The sequence below is a fragment of the Phascolarctos cinereus genome, unplaced genomic scaffold, assembly GCF_003287225.1.
Source record: "Phascolarctos cinereus isolate Bilbo 61053 unplaced genomic scaffold, phaCin_HiC Scaffold_4;HRSCAF=312, whole genome shotgun sequence".
Lineage (NCBI taxonomy): Eukaryota > Metazoa > Chordata > Mammalia > Diprotodontia > Phascolarctidae > Phascolarctos > Phascolarctos cinereus.
The window spans coordinates 626,329,115-626,351,581 of record NW_027555847.1 but is presented as its reverse complement, the minus strand read 5'-3'; positions in this window follow the sequence as shown (position 1 = coordinate 626,351,581).

Below are 22,467 nucleotides of genomic sequence, written 5' to 3'. Positions count from 1 at the left end.
CCATTTGTCTACAGACCCCAGCTCCTTATCTCCCTTTGGAAGCCTTAGCCTTCACCTTTTGACCTTACTAAAATGCTTTCCAGCTCCCTCCATTACAGGCCCCATAAAACACTTAACCTACTCCCCTTATCTTCATTTGACAGATGCCTTCCTGTTCCCTCCATTAGCTATTCCCATTGTCTATTCAATCTCTCAGACCTCCCCAATTACAATTCTTACCTAGACCCTTTTCCCAGCCCCTTCTATGGCCACCCAAAGTTACTTTAGTATTTAAGATCCACCCTGGCCCCTATTCAGATGCTGGGAATCTCAAGTCCAAACGTCTGAGACTTTCTCATGCCCACCGTCCACATGGGCATTACTAACAAACATTCAGCTAATATGCTGAGAATCTCAAGCCCAAAAGGCTGAGACCTTCTCATCCCCACTCGTCCCCACAGGTGTCACTAGCCTGAGACTCTCTCATGCCCCAAAGGCTGAGCTTTTCTCATGCCAGCTCATCCTAACAGGCATCACCTGGCCTATGTGTTTTATCTCTAATAAACTTTTCCTCTGGCTAGAAGAAGATTTGAGTTGAATTCAATCAGGCAGGGCCTGGCACCATGACCTTGGGGTTCCAGCAGCACCCCAAAAGTCCTAGACCTGTTCACTGACTACAGGTAACCCCAGAAAGGGAGAGAGGCTAGAATACTTAGAAATACCTAATCTCAGAATTGGAAAAGACCTCAGAGGCCATGTAATTCAACTAGTACTTTTGTGATGTGGAAAATTAGAAGTGTTGGGAAACCCCTTCAAATCTTCTTCAAATCATCTTCATGGAGCATACATGGCTTGTGTCCATGGAACATGTATGGAGCTAAGCCGATCTCCCCTGACCAATTGCTGTGACACATGTGGTTCAGTCCTGAAAACTTTTCACTTTTGGATTGAAGAAGTAATTTCTTTATTTGTCCTTTAGTTCTTGTTATATAGTGAGGGAAGAGGACACTAAGCCAAAAAGGATTGACCACTGAGGAGCAAGAACTGCCATTGAGTACATTTTATTAAAAAAGAGTCAATTTCTGCTGTCACTCTATTCTGAATGGATAGTTTGTGACTTGTATAAGCTCCTTCTTTGGGCAGAGGAAGGGAGAGAATCTCCCTCCCCTCATATGGTGGCTGCTCACACATAACAGTAAATGTATGTACCCATTCTGGTAATCCTAAAACTTAATCTTGAGGCCCTGACTTTCTCTTTTGACTTGTAGCTTTCCCCCTGAACACAGGTGACTAAACAGCCATCCTAAGGTGTATGTTTCCAACCTTGGTTACTACCTCATGGAGGTTAAATGTTCAGAGTCATTGACGGGTCTAGGTGACTAGCAGTGTGAGATACTTCCTGTAATCATCACAATGCTTCTCAAAGGAGATGACAGACTACTAAATGGGTGATGAGTCATGGCCTAGCTTGACAGAAGATTAATCAATCAATCAATGGTTCAGCCAATATAGAGCCAAAATGAAAGTGAAATGGCAAGTGTCCAAAAGTCCTATAAAATTTTTCATGTTTGAACATCAATTTCCACAGAGAGTTTTTATCAATAGTATGTATTTTATCAACAGTATGTGTTTTAAACATTTCTTTTGTGTGGGAGAAATATATAATTGTTTTCTACTTGATCTACCTTGTACATTGAATATGTATACCTTCATTCAATTCATTGATAAAAACAGACCCCTGGACCACTCTAATATTAGGGTCCTCCTTCCAATCTGACATTGAACCGCTAATGATTACTATTTGAGCCTGGCCATTTGAATGGTTCTGAATTTTTCTAATTGTACTATCATCTCTACTTCATACATCTTCATCTTTTCTTCACACAAAAGAATACCATTATAGTACACCATAATTTGTTAAACCCTACCAAAATCTAGGCAAACTCTTTTGGTAGCATTCTCTTAATCTACCAGTCAGTAGAGATAGGGATGGAAATTGGACCTATGAATAAGACCTCCAATTTAAGAAGCAAGTCCAGGCCAAGATGTTTTTATCTACTCTAGGATCACACTCAACTTATCTTTACTTTCTCTACCATGTCTCAGTGCTGGTACCTCCCCCCCCCCAATATACTTTGTAGCTCCCTTTTATATTTTGTCTTTCCCCTTTAAAATAATGTTTTTTAGGGCAAGAACTTTCTGCTTTTATTTGTATTCCCAGCACTTAGTATAGCATCTGGTACATAGTAACAACTTCATAAATGCCTATGAACTGACCAACCTATGATGTAAATGGTTTGGGGAACTTCCAGGTGAGAAAACATCTTCTTTCAGTTCAGTGCAGGGTCTTCTCTATAACATACAGTCTTACAGAGTGGTCCAGAACCATTTGAGGTTAAGTGATTTGTCCAGAGCAACCAAGTCAGTATGTAACAGAAGTACAACTTGAACTCAGGTCTTCAAGCTCTTTATCCTGGGCTGCCTCATTCTGGTAAACATATCAAAAAGGAAAAAAAGAAAGAAAGAAAGAAAGAAAGAAAGAAAGGGAAGAGAGAGAGAGAGAGAGAGAGAGAGAGAGAGAGAGAGAGAGAGAGAGAGAGAGAAAGAAAAAATAAAGTTCTATTGCCATGAACTTTTGTAGATAAAATCATTCCTGCTCTTTGTGATTATTGCTTCCTTTTCTTTTTCTATTTTTTTTCTTTTATTATGGTGATTTGCTAGCAGGTATGGCATACCTAATCTAGTTCATTGATCCATCACTCTATTTCTTAGCCAAGACCAGATTGCTTGATGATTATCATTTTGTAATATAGTTTGAAATTAAGTACTGCTAATCTACCTTTTTCACATTTTTTCCCATTGATTCCCTTGATATTCTTGACCTTTCATTCTCCCAGATGAATTTTGCAATTATTTTTCTAGCTGTATAAAATAACTCTTTGGTAGTTTGATTGGTATTGCACTGGATAATGAAATTACTTTAGGCAGAATTGTCATTTTTATTTATTGGCTCAGCCTACCCATGAACAATTAATATTTCTGTAGTGTTTAGATCTGTCTTTGGTGCAAATATGTTTTGTAATTTTATTCATATAGTCCCTGGGTTTGTCTTGGCAAGTAGACTTAAGGATTTTATAATGTCTGTAGTTATTATAAATGTAATTTCTCTTTCTATCTTTTCCTGCTTGGTTTTATTGGGAGTATGTAGAAATGCTTATGATTTATATGGGTTCATTTTCTATCTTGCATCTTAACTAAAGTTAATTATTTCAATTAAAATTTTTAGTTGATTCTCTAGGATTCTCTACACATACTACCACATCATCTGCAAAGAGTTATAGTTTTATTTTCTCTTTGCCTATTTTTATTCCTCCAATTTCTTGTCTTATTGCTATAGTTATTATTTCTAATATTATATTAAATGATAGTGGTGATAATGAACATCCATGCTTCACCTCTGATCTTATCGGGAAAGCTTCTAGCTCATCTCCATTATAAATAATGGTTGTTGATATACTACTAGTCATTTTAAGAAAGACTCAATTTATTCCTATGCTTTCTAGTGTTTTTAACAGGAATGGATGGATGTTGTATTTTGTGAAAGGCTTTTTCTATAGGTATTGAGATAATTATATGACTTTTACTGTTTTTGTTGTTGATATGGTCAATGATGCTGATAGTTTTCCTAACAATGAACCAGCCTTGCATTCCTGGTATAAATCTCACCTAGTCATACCAATAGTCTTTGTGCTATATTGCCGTAATCTCTTTGCTAGTATTTTATTTAATGTGTATATATATATATATATATATATATATATATATATATATATAATATATATATATATATATATATATATATATATATATATATATATATATATATATATACATATATATACACACACACACACACACACACACTACATATATATAATATACACACACATATAGATAGACACACACATGCATATTTCTCTCTCTCTCTCTCGCTCTCTCTCTCTCTCTCTCTATATATATATATATACATCTCTCTCTCTCTCTCTCTCTCTCTCTCTCTCTATATATATATATATATATATATATATATATATATATAGCATCAATATTCATTAGGGAAATTGGTCTATAGTCCTATTATTTTCTTTCCTTGGTTTAGGTACCAAAACCATATTTGTATCACATACAGAATTTTGTAAGACTCCTTTTATACCTATTTTTTCAAGTAATTTATATGGTATTTGAATTAATTGTGCCTTAAGAGTTTGATAAAATTTACTTGTAAATCCATCTGGCCGTGAGGATTTTTTCTCAGGAAGTTCATTCACAGCTTGGCCAATTTCCTTTTTGAAGACAGGGTCATTTCAGTATTCTGTTTCCTCTTCTGTTAATCTGGGCAATTTATATTTTTGTAAATATTGACCCATTTAACTTAGATTATCAGGTTTATTGGGCAAAATAACTCCTAATAAATGCTTTAATTTCATTTTCATTGATGGTGCATTCACCCTTTTTGATAATGGTCATTTGGTTTTCATTCTTTTTAATAAACATAAAATTAATCAATGGTTTATCTAGTTTTTTTTTCATAAAACCAGCTCTTATTATTTATTAGTTCAATGGTTTTTAAACTTTCAGTTTCATTAACCTCTCCTTTGATTTTTAGTATTTCTATTTTGGTGTTTAATTGGAGACTTTTAATTTATTCCTTTTCTAATTTTTTTTAGTTGTATACCCAATTTCATTATCTGCTCTTATTTATTATTAATTTAAGCATTTAAAGTTATAAATTTTCCCCTCAGTACTGCTTTGGCTACATCCACAAATTTTGGCATGTTGTCTTATTTTTCTCATTATCTTTAGTGAAATTTTCAATTGTTTCTATGATTTTCTCTTTGACTTATTTGTTGTTTAGGAGTTGATTATTTAGTCTCCAATTAAATTTTAATCTATGCTTCCATGGCCTTTTATTGAATGTGATTTTTAGTGTACTAAAGTCTGAAAAAGGGTGCATTCAATATTTCTGCTTTTTTTGCATTTGTTTATGAGGGTTTTTGTGCCCTAAAACATGGTCAATTTCTGTAAAGTTGCCAGATATAGATGAGAAAAAGATATACACCTCATATTCCCATTCAATTTTCCCCAGAGATCTATCATATCTAAATTTGCTAAAGTTCTATTCATCTCCTTAACTTCTTCCTTGTTTATTTTGTGGTTAGATTTATCTAGTTCTGGAAGGGGAAAGTTGAGATCCTCCATTAGTATAGATTTACTGTTTACTTCCTTCTATTTTTCTTCATTTAACTTCTCCTTTAAGAATTTGAATGTTATGCCATTTGGTGCATGTATTTCTGGTATTGTTATTACTTTGTTGTCTATAGTACCTCTTCAGCAAGAGGTAGGTTCCCCACTTAACTTTTTAAATTAGTTTTATTTTTTCTTTTTCTCTATTTCAGATAATCATTATTACCCCTGCCCTTTTCATTTTTACTTCAGCTGAAGCATAATAAATTCTATTGCATTTCCTTATTTAAATATGTATCTTTCTATTTCAAGTATTTTCTTATAAACAACACATTATTAAATTCTGGTTTCTAATCCAATCTGCTAATCCACTTCTATTTTATAAGTGAATTCATCCCATTCCCATTCACAGTTATGAATATTGACTGCATTTCATTCCATACTATCTTCTATTTATCTTTCTTTCTTTTTAGACTGTCCCTTCCCTAACATTTGTTTCACTTCTGATCACTTTCTCCCTAAATCTGCCCTATCTTTTTTCACACTCTTCCTGTCTTTTATTGCCTTCCCCTCCTAATTCCCTGCTGGGTTAGATAGATTCCTATACTCAGTTGAGTGTGTGTATTTATTCTTCCCTTTTTGAACCAATTTAGATGAAAGTGAAGTTCAAACATTATCTGCCCCATTTTCCTTTTTACTGTAAAAGCTTTTTTTTGCATGCCTCTTTTGTTTAAGATAATTTCCTCCCATTCTTCTCCCCCTCTCCCAGTGCATCTCTTTTTCTCACTCATCTTTTTTTTTTTTTAGACCATCCCAAAATAGTCAACTCACTCCCAGGATCTCTGTCTATAAAGAATCTTTCTAATTGCCTTAGAAATCGTACCATTCTTAGACATTAACTCTATCATCTTCCCACATAGGAATATAAACAGCTTAATCCTACTAAATCCATTATGATTTCTCTTTCATGTTTCTCTTGAGTATTACATTTGAAAGTTAGATTTTCTGTTCATCCCTAGTCTTTTCATCCAGAATGTTTGAAAGTTCTCTATTTCATTAAATATCCATTTTTCCCCACTGAAGAATTACACCAATTTTGCTGGTTAGGTTATTCTTGGTTGTAAATCTAGTCCCTTTATTTTCTAGAATATTATATTCTAAGCCCTCCATTTCTTTAACATGATAGCTGCTAGCTCTTGTGTGTTCCTGACCATAGCTTTATAGTATTTGAATGATTTCTTGAAGTATTTTCCCTTTCATCTGGGAGCTCTGGAATTTAGTTATGATATTCCTGGGAATTTTCTTTTGAAATCTCTTTGAGGAAATAATCAGGATTCTTTCCATTTTTACTTATTCTCTGATACTGGGATATCTGGATAGTTTTCTTTTATAATTTCTTAAAATATGATTTCTAGGCTTTTTCTTTGATCATGGGTTTCAGGCTTTCCAATAATCCTTAAATTAGTTCTCCTCAAACTGTTTTGCAAGTCAGTTGTTTTTCCAATGAAATATTTCACATTTTCTTTTCTTTTTCACTCTTTTAATTTTATTTTATCATTTCTTGATGTCTCATGAAGTCAGATTCCACTTGCTCAATTCTCATTTTTAAGGTATTATATTCTTCTTTGAGCTTTTGTATCATTCCCCCCCCCCCAATTTGGCCAGTTCTTCTTTTTAAGGAGTGATTTTCAATAGTGAATTTTTGTACCTCTTTTTCCGTTTGACCAATTCTGTTGTCTTAAGGTATTTTTTTTCAGTTATTTTTTGTGTGTATGTGTGTCTCTTTTGCTAAGCTGTCAATATTCCTTTCATAATTTTCTTGTGTCAGTTTCACATCTTGGCCCATTATTTTCTCTACCACTCTTATTTAATTTTTAAGATAATTTTAACTCTGCAGAAATTCTTGTTGGACTTGTGTCCAATTATCATTTTTTTCCCCTTTGAGACTTTATTTATAGTTTTTTTTATATCATTGCATTCTAGCTTGTGTCTTTACCTTCCCTGTCACCATAGTAGCTTTTTATGTTATGGTTCTTCTTTTGTTGTTTGTTCATTTTCCAAGCCTATTTCTTGAGTTTGAACTTAATATTTAAGTTAGGTTTTGTTCCTAGGCTGGGAGTGAGGGTGGCACTATCCCAAGCTTCAAGCTTTTTTTTTTTTTTTTGCACTGCTGTTTTCCAAGCTAGCCATAGGGGTTTGGAAGTTTTAGGTTCTACCAAGTTGGTGTGATGCAGGGAGATGTATGGTCATTGCTTTGCTGGTCTGTACTCTGGTCCTTACTCAGGAAGGATCCCTGCTCCCTTACAGCTACAAGTGGTACTGCTTCTCAGGGCTCCTATTTCCTTGGAATGATAAGCATTACTCCTCAGGGCCTCTGTTCCCCTGTGAACAAAAGTACTAGTGCTTCTGATGGCCCCTACTCCCTTTGAATAACAAGTAATACTGTTCCTCAAGTCTCTTTCTTCCTTAAGACAGCAAGCACTCTTCATCCTGGAACTGTGACCTAGATTTTGTATAGGCAATGGAATTTCCAAACAGTGCCTTGTCCTGTAACTACTGCTAGCACAGGAGTCCCCTATAATCTCTTTCTGACAAGTTGCCAGATTCCTTACTGTCTCTGGTTTGAGAGCTCCAAAGCTGCTGCTGTTGTACTCTGTCTCAAAGGCCCACAGCTGCTATTTCTGCCTCATGAACTCTGGGCCAACCCCTACCCCAGTGTCATGGATTTCTCCTTCTGATCTCCTAAGTTGTCTTCAGATGGAAAATGCCACACCTTAATCATTTGTTGGCTCTGCCACTCCAAAATTCAATATGAAGTATTATTTTTAAAATTTTGGAGGGGAATATTGGGAGAGCTTGTCTTCTTCCTCTACCATCTTGGCTCTGATCCCAGAAGTGACTCTGTCTTTCCTTTTTTTGAAAATTAAGTCAGCATTACCCTTTTCTACTCCTGTGGGTTTTTTCCCCATTATAGACAATTTTTTAAAAATCTCTACAACTTTTTAAAGGATCATTGACAATGATTGGAAAGTTACATTTGCCAGCTCTTTCAGTACTCTGGGATGTAGCTTATTTGACCCTGGTGACTTGAACTAATCAGGAGCAGTCAGGTACTGTTTAACTAATTCTCTACGCATCTTGGGTCTAATTTCCTTGGAGCTATTTACTATACCTGTTTTCTTCCTACTGCCACAGCTCATCTGCAGTACTTTCTTTGTTATATTAAAAACAATAATGTGTGAAGTGAAAAACCTGTGTTTTGGTTGCATTTCTATTATGAAGAATCATCATTTTTATGTTTTAGCAAGTAAAAGTGTTGAAAAAATGAGCTTGAGTTCCTGCGGCAAATTTAAGAATTTGAAATACAGACATACCAGTGGAAACTCAAATACATTTTTATCATTATCAACAACCAACATGGATTAATCAATCATTTTTATAAACTGTGTGCAGTCACTGTGCTATGTGTTTGGCATATACAGATGCATTTCAACTTGGGAGAACATCTTATTTAAATAAAAGGAAAAATACCTTTAACAATAAATGTATCAATAAATGTAGGATTTTAATTAATTTGTCAACTACTCTTTCCATCTGTGTACATCAACTAGTATCACATCTTTATCTAGTTCTCAATCATGTTCCACTTCTGAGAAGAGATGACTTTTACTTGTATTAATCTCCAAACATTTTGAGACATCTGCTTCAGAATTTTGCATATTTCACATTTCATGAAATATTCAGAATTTTGCAAAGTGTTAAAATGTTCCTTTAAAGGGACAGCATGTGGGTAGAAAGGATCTTACTCCAAACTCAATGCCAAATAGGGAAGTCTTTACTGAAGTTTCATCGCCCCTTGATTTTTTTAGGTTGACCATATAGGATATGCCTTATCATGATCTCTTCTCTCCTTTTTGAGCTAAAGAAGATATTCCAATGTTGTAATCTTGAGAATATATTTGAAAATTAATGCTCATCACAGTATTCTGACCCTGAACTGTGTCTGGAGGACAGAATATAGCTTGTTGACAATGAGTATTCTAAGTTATTGCATCTTACATGATGTTATGGTCAAGATGGTTAGGAGGAAGATCAACTGACTGGTTTACATAGGGCTTCACAGGGCATCTGAATATGGATAGGGTAATCATAGGTCCAGGGTCTTAATATTCAGCTTTACATAGCATTACGTTATAGAAGTAGTTAAAATAACTAAGTATGATCAGATTCTAAAGAACAAGCTTAATTAATTTAATTCAAACCAAATCAAGGGACACTTATGAAGCATTTCCTATTTGCCAGATACTATGCTAGGCAATGGTGATTCAAAGTCAGAATTAAGTAGTACCTGCCCTCAAATAGCTTATATTCCACTTCCTAATTGGCATCCTTTTTTCCATTCTCTTCCTTCTTCCATCCATTCATACATAGCTGCTAAATTGATTTCCTGAAGTATTACTCTTCTGCAGTGGCTCCCTATTGCCTTTAGAACAAAATATATTTTACTACTTAACATGTTCTCAGATAAGTAAATACAAAATTGACATAGCCTAGATCTGGTCAAGTGGACCTTGTGGTACATTATACTAGTTGACAACATTGACAAAGCCATAACCTTCATCCTGTTACTAATTCTCTGATTGATTCTTATGAAATTAAGGGGGATGTTCTGATATTTTCTTGTAAATTAATATAAATGCACAATATCTTCAAGTAGGCCCCACCCCAGTTTATAAAACAAACTCAGAAAAAACCCAAAACTTCTTTCCTCATTAGCTTTCTAATTAGCTTTCTCTTTTTCATAGTCTTATGTGATGATCCATGTTGCTAGTTATGAAATTTACTAATATAACAAAGGACACAAATATATTTAAATATTTAAACAATACATTACAGTGAGAAAGATCATAGCTAGAATAATCAGTAACCATCAGCTGCTGTTACTTACTTCTCAACTCTGAAAGCACAGTTCCACCATTCAGCTCTCTCAGGATGGCAGTCAGAGTTGGTCAAGAATCCTCTTAAGTATTCTTTCTTTATACTCAGTTCTCCCAGTAATTATCTCTTAGCTTCTCTCTACCTCTCAGCAAAGACATTTTTCTTAGTCTGTCCTCTGTACCCAACATAGTCTTTCTCCAACCATGACAGTTAATAATCTCTCCAGAAGAAGATTCAACTGTAATTCTTTCCCAAGATTCTATTCCCTCTTAAAAATATAGTAACAGTTTCCATAATTTGCCATGGGAGAAGCATTAAACCTGAGGATGCATATATACAACACAAATATAATATCGTTCTTGAGGGAAATGTGAGGTAATAAACATTATTAGATACCTACTACATCCCAGACATTATTCTAAGCACTTTGCAAATGTTATTTTGTGATCCTCATAACCACTCTGTGAGGTGGGTGCCACTTCACAGTTGAGGAAACTGAGGAAGATAGGGGTTAAATGACTTGTGCAGGGTCACTGCTTATGTATCTGAGATTTGAATCTCTAACTCCAAGTCCTGTACTCTATCCACCGTAACACTTAGCATGGAACTCTAACAAAGACAAGGATAATGACAGATCTCTCAAAGGAGTTAGCAGTTGAGGAACTAGAAAATCTCAGCAGGGAAGATAAGAAAAGGGAAAATTTCAGGGACAAGAGACAGCCTGTACTAAAATATTGTGATTGGGGAGAAACCAAGTAGACAAAATTGACTAGAAGTAGAATATGTGAGGGGGAGTAATGGGAGAACAATGTAGCAAGATGGGTTACAAGTAGATTTTGAAAAACTTTAAATGTGAAACAAATACATTTATATTTTGCCCTATAAGCAATAGGGAGCCACTGCAGGGGAGTAATAATTCAGGAATATCAGTTTAGCAGCTGTGTATGAATGTATAGAAGAAGGTAGAGAATGAAATAAAGGAAACTAATTAGGAAGCTATTTCAGTAGTCCAGCGTCTGAAAAGAGATCATGGTCTTAGCTGGGGTGCTGACCAGAAGTGGAAGATAATAATACCATGGACAGAAATAGGAAAGTTAGCAACAGGGAATAGTTTGGGGAGAGGGAGAAAATGAATTCTATTTTGGATACGTTGAACTTGAGATGTATATGGAAAGTCCAGGTAGAAATGTCTAGCAGGCAACTGGTAGCACTAAAGCCCAGGAGATATATTACCATTGGATATGTAGATTTGAGAGAAATATGCATAGAAATGGTAGAACAATGGGAGCCAATAAAATCACCAAGAGCATTACTACCCAAACTCAGAAAAAACTGATTGATAAATCAATGTGCTGTTCTATAAATAATGGAATGTGTAATGGTATGGAGTGTGGTACTTATCAATCAGCCCAAGACATTCCCTCCTAGTGGGCAAATCCAATTAATAGATCACCTTATCAAAAAAAAATAGTGATTATAGAATCAGAGGGAAGGGAGCTAGATTTTCTTCTTAATAATAATACTTGACATTGATAGAATGCTTTAAGGTTCTTAGTGCATTTTGCAGACAATAACTCATTTGACTTCACAACACTCATAGGAGGTAAATAATATTATTATCTCCATTTTACATATGAGGAAACTGAGACTGAGGAGCAAAAAATGTACTTCTGCTCATAGAGCTAGTTAATGTCAAAGGTGTGATTTGAACCTATATCTCCCCTGATTTCAAATTGCTGTAACGCTGTAAGGTTTGCAAAGCACCTTCTTCACAAGCTCATGAGGTGGAGAGTGCAAATGTTGTTTTCTTCATTTAATAGATGAAGAAACTAAACCTCTGAGTAGTTAAATTACTTGTCTTGGGGCGCATAAACCACTAGTGAGTGTTGGAGGTAGGAAACAAGGGTAAATCTTTTAAATAATAGTCCAGTGGGGCTGCCCATTAATTAGGTCACATTGCTAGATGAATTGCCCTTTTCTGCTATTTCTGTATAAAAAATATTTCTGCAACCTGTTGTCAGGTATCAGAGCCCTTCTTCGCAGTGCAGTGCTTCAGGCATATTATCTGGTTTTTATCCTCTAGTTTCCCTTTTTTGATATTTTTCTTCAGGCACACACCCTCATATAATAGCTTATCATCACCACATTTCATCATGATGGACAAGACTGGTTATACTTTCTGGCATTACAAGTTATCATATATGCAATTAGCTCATAAAACATTTTACACAGAAGTTTTCCTGAGAGATTTTAGGAAATACTCTAGGCCACTGGCTGCAATTTAGGAAACATCCCAATCTTATTAGCAATTTCTACAGAGAAGCAGAAACATCCCAATCTTATTAGCAATTTCTACAGAGAAGCAGATTTTGACTAGGTATAAGGAGAACCCTTCCTCCCAAACTTTCTAGTCATTAATGTTGTCCAAAAATGTTATAGGCTGATGTAGGAAGTAGTGAATAGTGGATTCCTCATCACTGGAGGTTTTTGAGCAAATATAGGATGAGCACTTTTAGATATGTAGAATGTTTCCATTCCAGCAATGGCTGGGACTAGATGTTCTCTTAGGTTCCTTATAGCTGTAGGTTCTTAGATTCTAAGACAATTGCAAATTATATTTATGATGGTACCAGGAATACCTGAGTTCATGTCCTGCCTTTGACACACATTGGATGCATGATCTTGGACTTGACCCTTAAGAGTTGTAGGCAAAATTCTAAGTCTATAAGCTGCAGAGGAGGTGCAAAGCTGAATTGGTAGAAGTTTCTTCCTTTGGGAGTTCCCTATAATAATAAAACCCCAACAACTGGATCACAGATACAATACCTATCCTTATTCTTTTAATTCTTATTAATTTCTATTTCACAGCCTGATATTTTCTGTCTTTTGAATCAAATTCTGGGTCTATCTTATTTGGTTCTCAGAGCCCTCGTGTTTTTTGGGTTGCACCATAACACTTTTTAATCTGACTTTAAATGAAAGAAATCCCTTATATGTGTTCTTTCTTCTTATTAGTATATGAGCTCCTTAAGATCAGAGATTGTCTCTATTTTTCTGTTTCTATCCCCTAGCACTCAATGTTTTACATATGCTAAGTATTTAATCAATGTTCTGTTTTTCTTTCCTCCCTCCCTTTCTGCCTTCCTTCCCTCCTTCCCTGTTTATAACTGGAATTAGCCTAGAGAAAAGAAGGCTTAAGGGAGACATGATAATTGTCTTCAGGTCTTTGAAGGGTTTTTACATGGGTGAGTGGTTAAGCTTTTCTCTTTGGTCCCTCAGGGCACAACAATTGAGAGAAATAGGTAAAGTAACAAAGAGCCAAATTTTGCCTGGATGTAAGAAAAAAAAAACCTGCCAAGTAATTGCAGATATTCAAAAGTGGATTGGGCTATCTAGGGAAATTGTGGATTCTTCCTTATTGAAGCTCTTTAAGCAAGGGAAGGATGATCACTTGTCAGGTACAATATAAAGGAGATTTATTTTCACATGTGGGATGGAACAGATCTCCAATAAGGTTGTTTCTAACTCTAAAAGTTTGTCATTCTGTAACCATATGAAATATTGAAAAGAAAGGAAATTCTTGCTCATCTTATAACAATTGGACAGTTCTTTCTCTTTAGAGCCTAGCATCACAAAAAATGGGCAACCAAAATCAACAAAAGCAATAAATGTGTCTTCTCAGTCATCCTTCATTTATTTCATCATTTGTCCATTCATTCATTCACTCTTTTGTCAACTATTTTGTGAATGCCTACTGCATGTAAGGTCCCACAATATTGGGTACTTCTCATTTCCCATATCTTTCTCTAGTGACACTCTGGATTATGTGAGATAGCTGACAATAGATACATGCATACCTAGCTAGTCCTTCATATTATACACACACACACACACACACACACACAACACACACACATATATATACAAACAGTGATAAATTTATTTATAGCAAATACTTAAATTGAAAACTACCAAAATTTCTGCCAAAGATTTCCCCTGTAAACATTACTTGCTTATCTCAGGAAGACAGCTTGACTTTCTCAGTAGCTTTTACATCTCCACCACCAAAACAGTCTAACTCATATACAGATTCCTTTGCAAAAGGGGAATTATGCAAATATAGATGGGGCAATATGGATACATAAGGAGCCACACTTTGATGTAACAGGAAACACCATGGTGTACTGAATAGAATACTTATCAATGAGTCAGGCCACCTGGGTTTCAGTGCCAATTTGTTTTACTTCTTTACTTTGACCTTGGAAAAGTCACTTCTTTCTGAGCCTCAGTTTTCTGATAGGAAAATGAGGGAGTTGGTAGTGGAAAGAGCTTTGAATTTTGTCCCAGAGGGCATGGGCTGGAACCCAAGCTCTGTTATTAACTATTTAATCTCCCAGTTTACCTAAATCTTTGGATTTCTCCACCTTCCCACCAATTGCCTTGCTCACCTCTGGATGATTGCCCTGAGGCCTGCTCTCCAGACTGCTGAGTCTGTGACTGAGATTACCATTTCTCAAAGGGTGGCAGCCATGTTGCTCATTTCACTCCCAGTTCACCTCACTGTCTCAACTACTCTAGTTCCTTACCAGCTGCCCCTGGAATAATAAATAATGACTCACACTTCTATGGCATTTTAAGTTTTATAAAGCGCTTTCTTGGCATCAAGCCTGCAATGTAGATAGTGCAAGTGTTATTATGCCCACTTTACAGACAAAGAAAAACGCTCAGAGAGGTGAAGCAACTTTTCATACAAATGATAAATTTCAGGGTTGGAACTATTCCTTTTCTTCTTATTCTCAATTCCCACTGTAACAAATTATCCCTCTAAACTTGGAAATTAATAATATTTGTTCAGCCATTCAGGTATGTCTGACTCTTCATGATCCTTTGGACCATAGTGTGCTAATATTGCTGATGAGGTTTTCTTGGCAAAGATATTGAAGTGGCTTGTGATTTCCTTCTCCAGTGGGTTAAAGGAAATAGAAGCTAAGTGACTTGCCTGGAGTCACACAGCTAGTAAGTGTCTGAGGCAGTATTTGAATTCAGATCTTCCTGACTTCAGGCCCAGCACTCTATCCACTGAACCACTCACTGTCTAACAATCTTCAGTATTATTTCATTAATTCATTTGATCAAAAGTAGGTGGTATTTTCCAGATGTATGAAACCACCACAATCACCATCACTTCTGTCTTGCCCCCCTGGAGATAGTCCTACCTAGTAGTTTGGAGAGCCCTCCAGACCACCAGCCCTGTTAGCAATGTTACTCCTCCCACCATTGTTCAGGAAAACAGCCCTAATGGAGCCAGGTTCCTGTCATCATATTGCCACCGCCACCATTACCATTATCACCCAGAACAACACCAACAATAATGCCAATAACTGAAGGACTACCACTGTAAGAAAGGGAGGCCATCTCAGACAAAGCTATGTGGGAAACAAAGGGTAGCAGCTATGAATTGGATGGATAAACTATACAGATGCTATATTCTCTACCTTTTCAGCAGTCATGGCTACTGAGAACCTGGAAAGGAAAATTCTCACCACCAAATTCCTTGGCACTGTCAAGGGGTTCAATTTCAGAAACAGATATGGTTTTATCAATCAAAATGACACTAAAGAAGATGTGTTTGTACTTCAGGAAAGACTTCATGGAGACAATGACATTTGAGATGCATCTTTAAAGAAATGAGGAGCACTGTGAATCAGAAGTGAGGAAGGAGGTCATACCAGGCCTTTAGGGCAGCCAATGTAAAAGCACGGAGATAGGAGTTAAGAGTGTCATTTGTGAGGACAAAAGAGGTCAGAAGGTAAGGACTTTGACAGGAAATAATACTTGAAAATGATAAGCAAGATGAGAAGATGACCTCACAACAGAATTTAGATTTGTGGACCATAGTCTAAATTACTGGAAGGATGGGCTCTGGAACAAGGACAATGAACTTTTATTGAATATTAGGGAAAATGTATTTGCCTGAAGATTTGTAGATCTAATCAAAAGAGGTTTAAACCAAAAATGGAATTTGAAGTAAAAAGCTGCCTATATGTAACAATCTCTTCCAAATTAGCTTGTATATATTTGTATTTATCAATTTTATGCTCATGCTGTATATACACATTTGCGTATGTGTACATACACATGTGTTTACACATACACGCACATGTGTATATCACACAACACATTCACATAATACATACATATACACACATATCGCATACATATACACACATTTTTGTCTCACCAATTAGAATGTAAACTTATACAAAAATGGTTGCTTCATTCTTTGTACTTATAACCCCAGTATAGTGTTTGCCGCATACTAAGCAGCTAGATGGCATAGTGCATAAAGTGCTGTATCTGGAGTCAAGAAGATAAGTTTGAAAGCCTACACAAACACTAACTATCTATGTGACCATGACAAATGGGTCAGCCTCAGTTTCTTCATGTGCAAAATGGGAATAATTATAGCACTTACTTTCTATGGTTGTTGTGAAGATCAAATGATATAATACGTGTAAAACACTTTGTAAATCTGAAATTATCATATAAGTGATAGATATTATTATTGTAAATGAAAACTATGACTCTAAATGAATATAATGGGAGGAATCTAGTAATGCAAAAGAAACAATAGGCAAAGAGGACAGAAATAGTCCTCATGATCTCAGATAGTGACACATAGATATAGAGTTTAGATATCAATAAACTAAATGCACTAGAAATAAGCTCCTTGGGGGCAGGGACCGTCTATTGCCTCTTTTTTTGTACCCTCAGTGCTTAGCATAGTACCTGGCATGTCAGCAGTGTTTAATAAATGTTGATTGATTGATTGATTGGAATAGAAGACAGAAGAACTAGGACCAATAGATAGATGTTAAAAGGAGGTAAAGTTTTACTCAATTAAAAAAAAACTCTCTGGAAATTGAGCCATTCAAAAACGGAATACTGTTGTTCAGTTATTTCTGACTCTTTGTGATCCCATTTTTGTTTGTTTTTACCTTTTTGGTGAGGCAATCAGGGTTAAGTGACTTTCCCAGGGTCACACAAATAGTTAAGTGTTATATGTCTGAGGTCACATTTGAACTCAGGTCCTTTTGACTCCACAGCTAGAGCTCTATCCACTTCGCCACCTAGCTGCTCCACAGGTTTTTCTTAACAAAGATACTGAAGTGGTTTGCTATTTCCTTCTCCAGCTAATTTTACAAATGAAGAAATTGAGGCAAATAGGGTTAAGTGACTTGCCCAGGATCACAAAGCTAGTAAGTATCTGAGGCCTGCTTTGAAATCAGATTTTCCTGACTCCAGGCCTGTCCCTCTATCCACTGTGCCACCTAGCTACAAAATTTAAGGCCATATCATGCTCTTCCTCACTGTTGTCTTCACATGGACCCTTTGGTTGGGGTTGGGGGTCACTGGTTGATGATATTATATTGAAGATTTCTGTATGTCAGTAAGGGGTTGAATTGGATAGCACTTGAGCTCTATTCAGTCTCTGACTTTCTTTTGACCTATGATCCTATGATTCTCACAAACAAAGGCATCTTTCCTACCTTTGAACTCTCATCATTGTTGGTCTATACCTATCTTATTAAAAACTTACACTTACAGAGCACTTTATGACTACAGAGGACTTTCACAAGCATTAATACTTTGCTTGAAATATAGGGCACCCTTTCTTCCTAAATCTTCCTTTATGTTACCTGCGTTATTGCTTCTAATTAGTCATACATCCTGATTAACTTTTGTCAGGGTAATTCCTGCACAATGAGTGGAAAAATTAAGAGTGGACCTGCTAGGTGACTGGCTTTTAACTGAGTGGGGAAGAATATTTTCTGAAGCAATTTTCCATGGGTTAGAATAAAAAAGTGCTATCTTTCAGACATGATGGATGATAGTAAAGGTGGAAAATTGTGGCAAGAAGAAAACAACAAAGGTGATGAAGGCAAAGACAGCAGTGTTAATAAAAACGAATAAAATGTGTTTATTTGAATTAGAGATTATTAAGGTACTTTCAGACTAATTATATTTTTATTAATAAGGTAATTTTATATGCTTAATTTGTGTTTTTTCCTTTCAGGGAGTTCTTAACTAAGGAATACAGCTTGTATTCAGGGGGTAATCTATGGTTTATCCAATATAGTATTTAATTTGGTTCTCAATAGCACTATCAGATGGGTAGAAGTCTTCAAAAACTGAGGCTAAGAGATGAAGTGATTTGCTTCAAATCATAAAGCTCATAAGTGGTGGAGCAAAAACTTAGGTTTTCTAGCTAAGAAATATATGACATAGTGGAAAGAACATGAATATTTCGGAGATCCTAGTTCTGTCATTTACTGACTATGACTTTGAGAAAATCTCTTCAACTACTCAGAGCCTCAGTTTCCTCCTCAGTAAATGGGGGGCAGTGGAAAGGAAAGGAGGGAAGGGACTAAATAACTACTAAGGCTCCTTTCATCTTTAAACTTATGATCTTATCTGAGCCCAGTGTCCTTTCCAATACACTTTTCTACCTGCATAGACTTACACTCTGCTTTGTGGCACAGTTGTTAAAACACACACACACACACATAATATACACACTTGCGTATATACATACAAACATAAGTATACATAAATACAAACATATATCCACATGTCTATGTGTGTATGTATGTGTATAGATAACTTATCTTTCCTTATAGATTATAAGCAACTTGATGAAAGGATCCATGTGTTATTTTCCCTGTTAAGGCGAGGTGTAGGACCTTGTTTAATAAATGTTTATTGAATTGAATTAAATTAAAATGAACAGAATTATCTGGACGTCAGTGCCTTTAAATAGGATAAAATATGTAAACAAGAAGGAGATTAATGACTAGCTGTTTTCCATCTTCACTCTGAAAATAGTAGTGAGTGATTAAGGTTTTATAGAAATACTCACCATCAGCATTGATCGGCAAACTTTGGAAAAGATTCCAAGGGAACTGGTCATGTCTCTCCCTGGAATATTATTAAAATAGAGCGCACACATATTTATTTGGAGATTCAGCAAGGAGATCAAATCAGTCAAAACTTAAAGAAATGAATTCAGGCTTTTCACTGGATGGTAAAATACTGAAGTTGAAGCTTAAATACTTTGGCCACATAATGAGAAGATGCGACTCATTGGAAAAGACCCTGATATTGGGAAAGATTGAAGGAAAAAGGAAAAGGGGATGCTAGAAGATGAGATGGATAGATAATATCATGGAAGCAGTGAACATGGACTTGGACAGACTTTGAGAGATGGTGGGAGATAGAAGGGCCTGGAATGTTTTGGCCCATGAGGTCACAAAGAGTCAGATATGACTAAATGATTGAACAATAAAGTAACAACAATAATCCTGCTAGTGACAGGAGAATAGATTACATGACTACAATGGAGTGTTGACAATATAGCTAAAAGAGCAATGGGCTTGCAGTAAAAAAGTGTCTTTCAGATCTACAGTAGAAGAACTAATCATCCTATGACCTTGGTTTAATCCTTGACTCTTCCAGTTACTAATGATGTGACTATAGACATATATATTTCTGTTCCTCTGAGTCTCCTCAGTTTCCTCATTTGTAAAATGTAATAATGCTATTTTCATTACTTTCCTCACTGGATTGTTGTAGGATCCAATGAGATGATACACATTAAGTATTTTGCAGCTATCAAATGCTATATAAATGGGAGTTATTATTATCATAATGATAGTGGTAAAATTTAGTAACCTGCCATTCAATTTGCAGCTAAAAGTCAGTACATGTAGATGGAAGACTGGCCCCTGTGTAGTTGATATATTTCAACTGTATAATCTGAACATCTCCAGGTAATTTATGTCTACAACCATCTCAACAATGGCAAAAACAGATCATAATTAGTATCCCAAGAAGAATGAAAACCTTTGGGCATGAGATCCAGAAAGGCCAACCAGGAACAAAAATGGATGAAATTGATTTAATGTTAGTTTTCTGTTATCGTAGGTCTTTAAGCAGAAGCTTTCCAGGAAGTGGTAGAGGGGGTGGTCTCATTCAGGTGTAAGTTGAACTACATGAGGTTTCTTAACCTAGGGTCCGTGAATTTGTTTTTATTTTTTAAAAACATTTTTATTAGCCATATTTAAATAAAATTGGTTTCCTTTGTATTGCTCTATATTTTATTTTACATATTTTAAAACATCACTCTGAACTGTGGTCCAAATGCTGCACCAGAATTCCAAAGGTGGTGTCTATGACCCAAAAGATTCAAAACCTCAGGACTGCACAATCTATGAAATCCCTTCCAGCTCTGAGATTCTGTAATTCCAAAAGAGGCTTGGAATAATTGGAATCAGTCTGTCAAATAGTTTTTCCTAATTCATTAAGAGACAAAAATTCTACTACCTTTAGAATTTACATTGGCTTCCTCCATATTTACCAGTAGTTAGTACACCATAGAGCCAGCCTGTTATAAAATGGTGAAGTTAATTCAGTTCAATTGACATTTCAAATGCCTCCCACCTACATTTTGACACCATTTGGCACCCATTATTCTTGAACTTTCTTCTTCTGAATCTTATTTTTCCTCAATGGTGTACTTTCCACACCCCCACCCATCACCACAATTCATATCTCAACTTGTCAAGGTCTTAATACTTGCTTCTTATGAAAACTTGTTCCCCTGAACAACTTAAACAACAATGATTATAGTGTACTATAAATTTATTATGAGGAAATTACATGAAGTGGCAACCAAAAGAGCTTAATAGAGTCTAAGACTTTTTATAGAGGCACAGATTGAATATTAGGAAGTTGACACTCCCACTGTATGTTGCCCTAGTGAGAACACATCTGGAGGCTTGCTTTCCATTGCAGGTAGGCACAGAAGCTTGGAAAGGAAATTAGGAAAAAACCAAACCAAAACAGATCAGGCCAAATGAGGGTGAAAGGATTGTAGAAGATACTATGTAAGGATCACTTCACAGAACTGGGTTATTTAACCTGTAGAAAAATGACTTAATGGGGGACATCACAGCTGTCTTTAAGTATGAGAAGATTTCTCATGTGAAAAAGTAATCAACCTTTTTCTACTTGGCTCCAGAGAATAGAGCTAAGAGGACAGGGTTCAACTTAAAATAATTACCCAAGAACTAGAGGTTGCAAACACAATGAGTTGAAAAAAATTTAGGGTCCTGATTTACCCTGATGGAGGTGTCTATGCAAAGGCTGGGTGATGAGGATGTTGTGATTGCAATTTCTGCATTTAACAGGATGGCCTATGAGGCCTCTTCCAAATTTGAGATTCCATGACTCTGAAAGAATCTAAAATTAATCCATAAGTAAACTTCAACAACTAGTAAGGCAAGGTATTACTTTTCACAGGGGTGTTCATAGTGGACACACACCCTATTTGCCTTATTCCAAAGGAAAGAAAATCTAAGGAAAGAATTTCATCCATTGGTGAATTGGGGAAGGGGATATTTTGGGAGTTATGTTTCCCTCACTGAAATTAACTACATAAGCAGCCCTGAGCCTCTATAATTGTAATTCATTTTCCCCCCTCTCACTTTGTTCTTACATCACACAATTTAGAGTTGGAAACGATGACAGAAGAAATCTAATTCAACCTACTCCCAAAAGAAATCCCCACTATCACATACTAGACACCAGTTCATCCAGCCTCTGCTTGAAGACCTTCAATAACAGAGAACTCAATATCTCTTGGGGCAATTTATTCCATTTTTACATAGCTCAACTGTAAGGAAGGCTTTTCCATCTCCCCTCCAGTTTGCACCCAAAATATCAAGCTTAAATTTGTCTCTTTACAACTTCAACCAGTACTCCTGGTCTTATCCTTGAGGGCCAAAAAGAACAAACCTGTTCTTTCTTCCATGTGACAAGATTTCAAATACTTGAAGACAGTTATTATATCAACAGTAAATCTTTTTTTCTCCAGGCTAAACATGCCAATTCTATCAAGTGATTTTCCCCATTACCTCCACCCCTCAGCCTTCTCTTCTCCATGACCAACCCAATTCTTTCAACTAATCTTCACATTGTGGACACCTGGCTTTGAGGCTCTTCATCATAATGCTAGATATTCTGTGGACTTGCTTTACCTTACCAATGTCCTTACTGAACCACTATGCCCAGAACTGAACATGGCACTTCAAAAGTTGTCTGACAGTGCAGAGGGACTCACAAGTTAACTCTGAAGTTATGGAGGCTAAGTCTCTTCTAATTTATCCCATGACCACCACTTTTTTTACCTGACATATCACATTCCTGATTTATATTGACCCACAAATTTACTCCCCAGATTTTTTC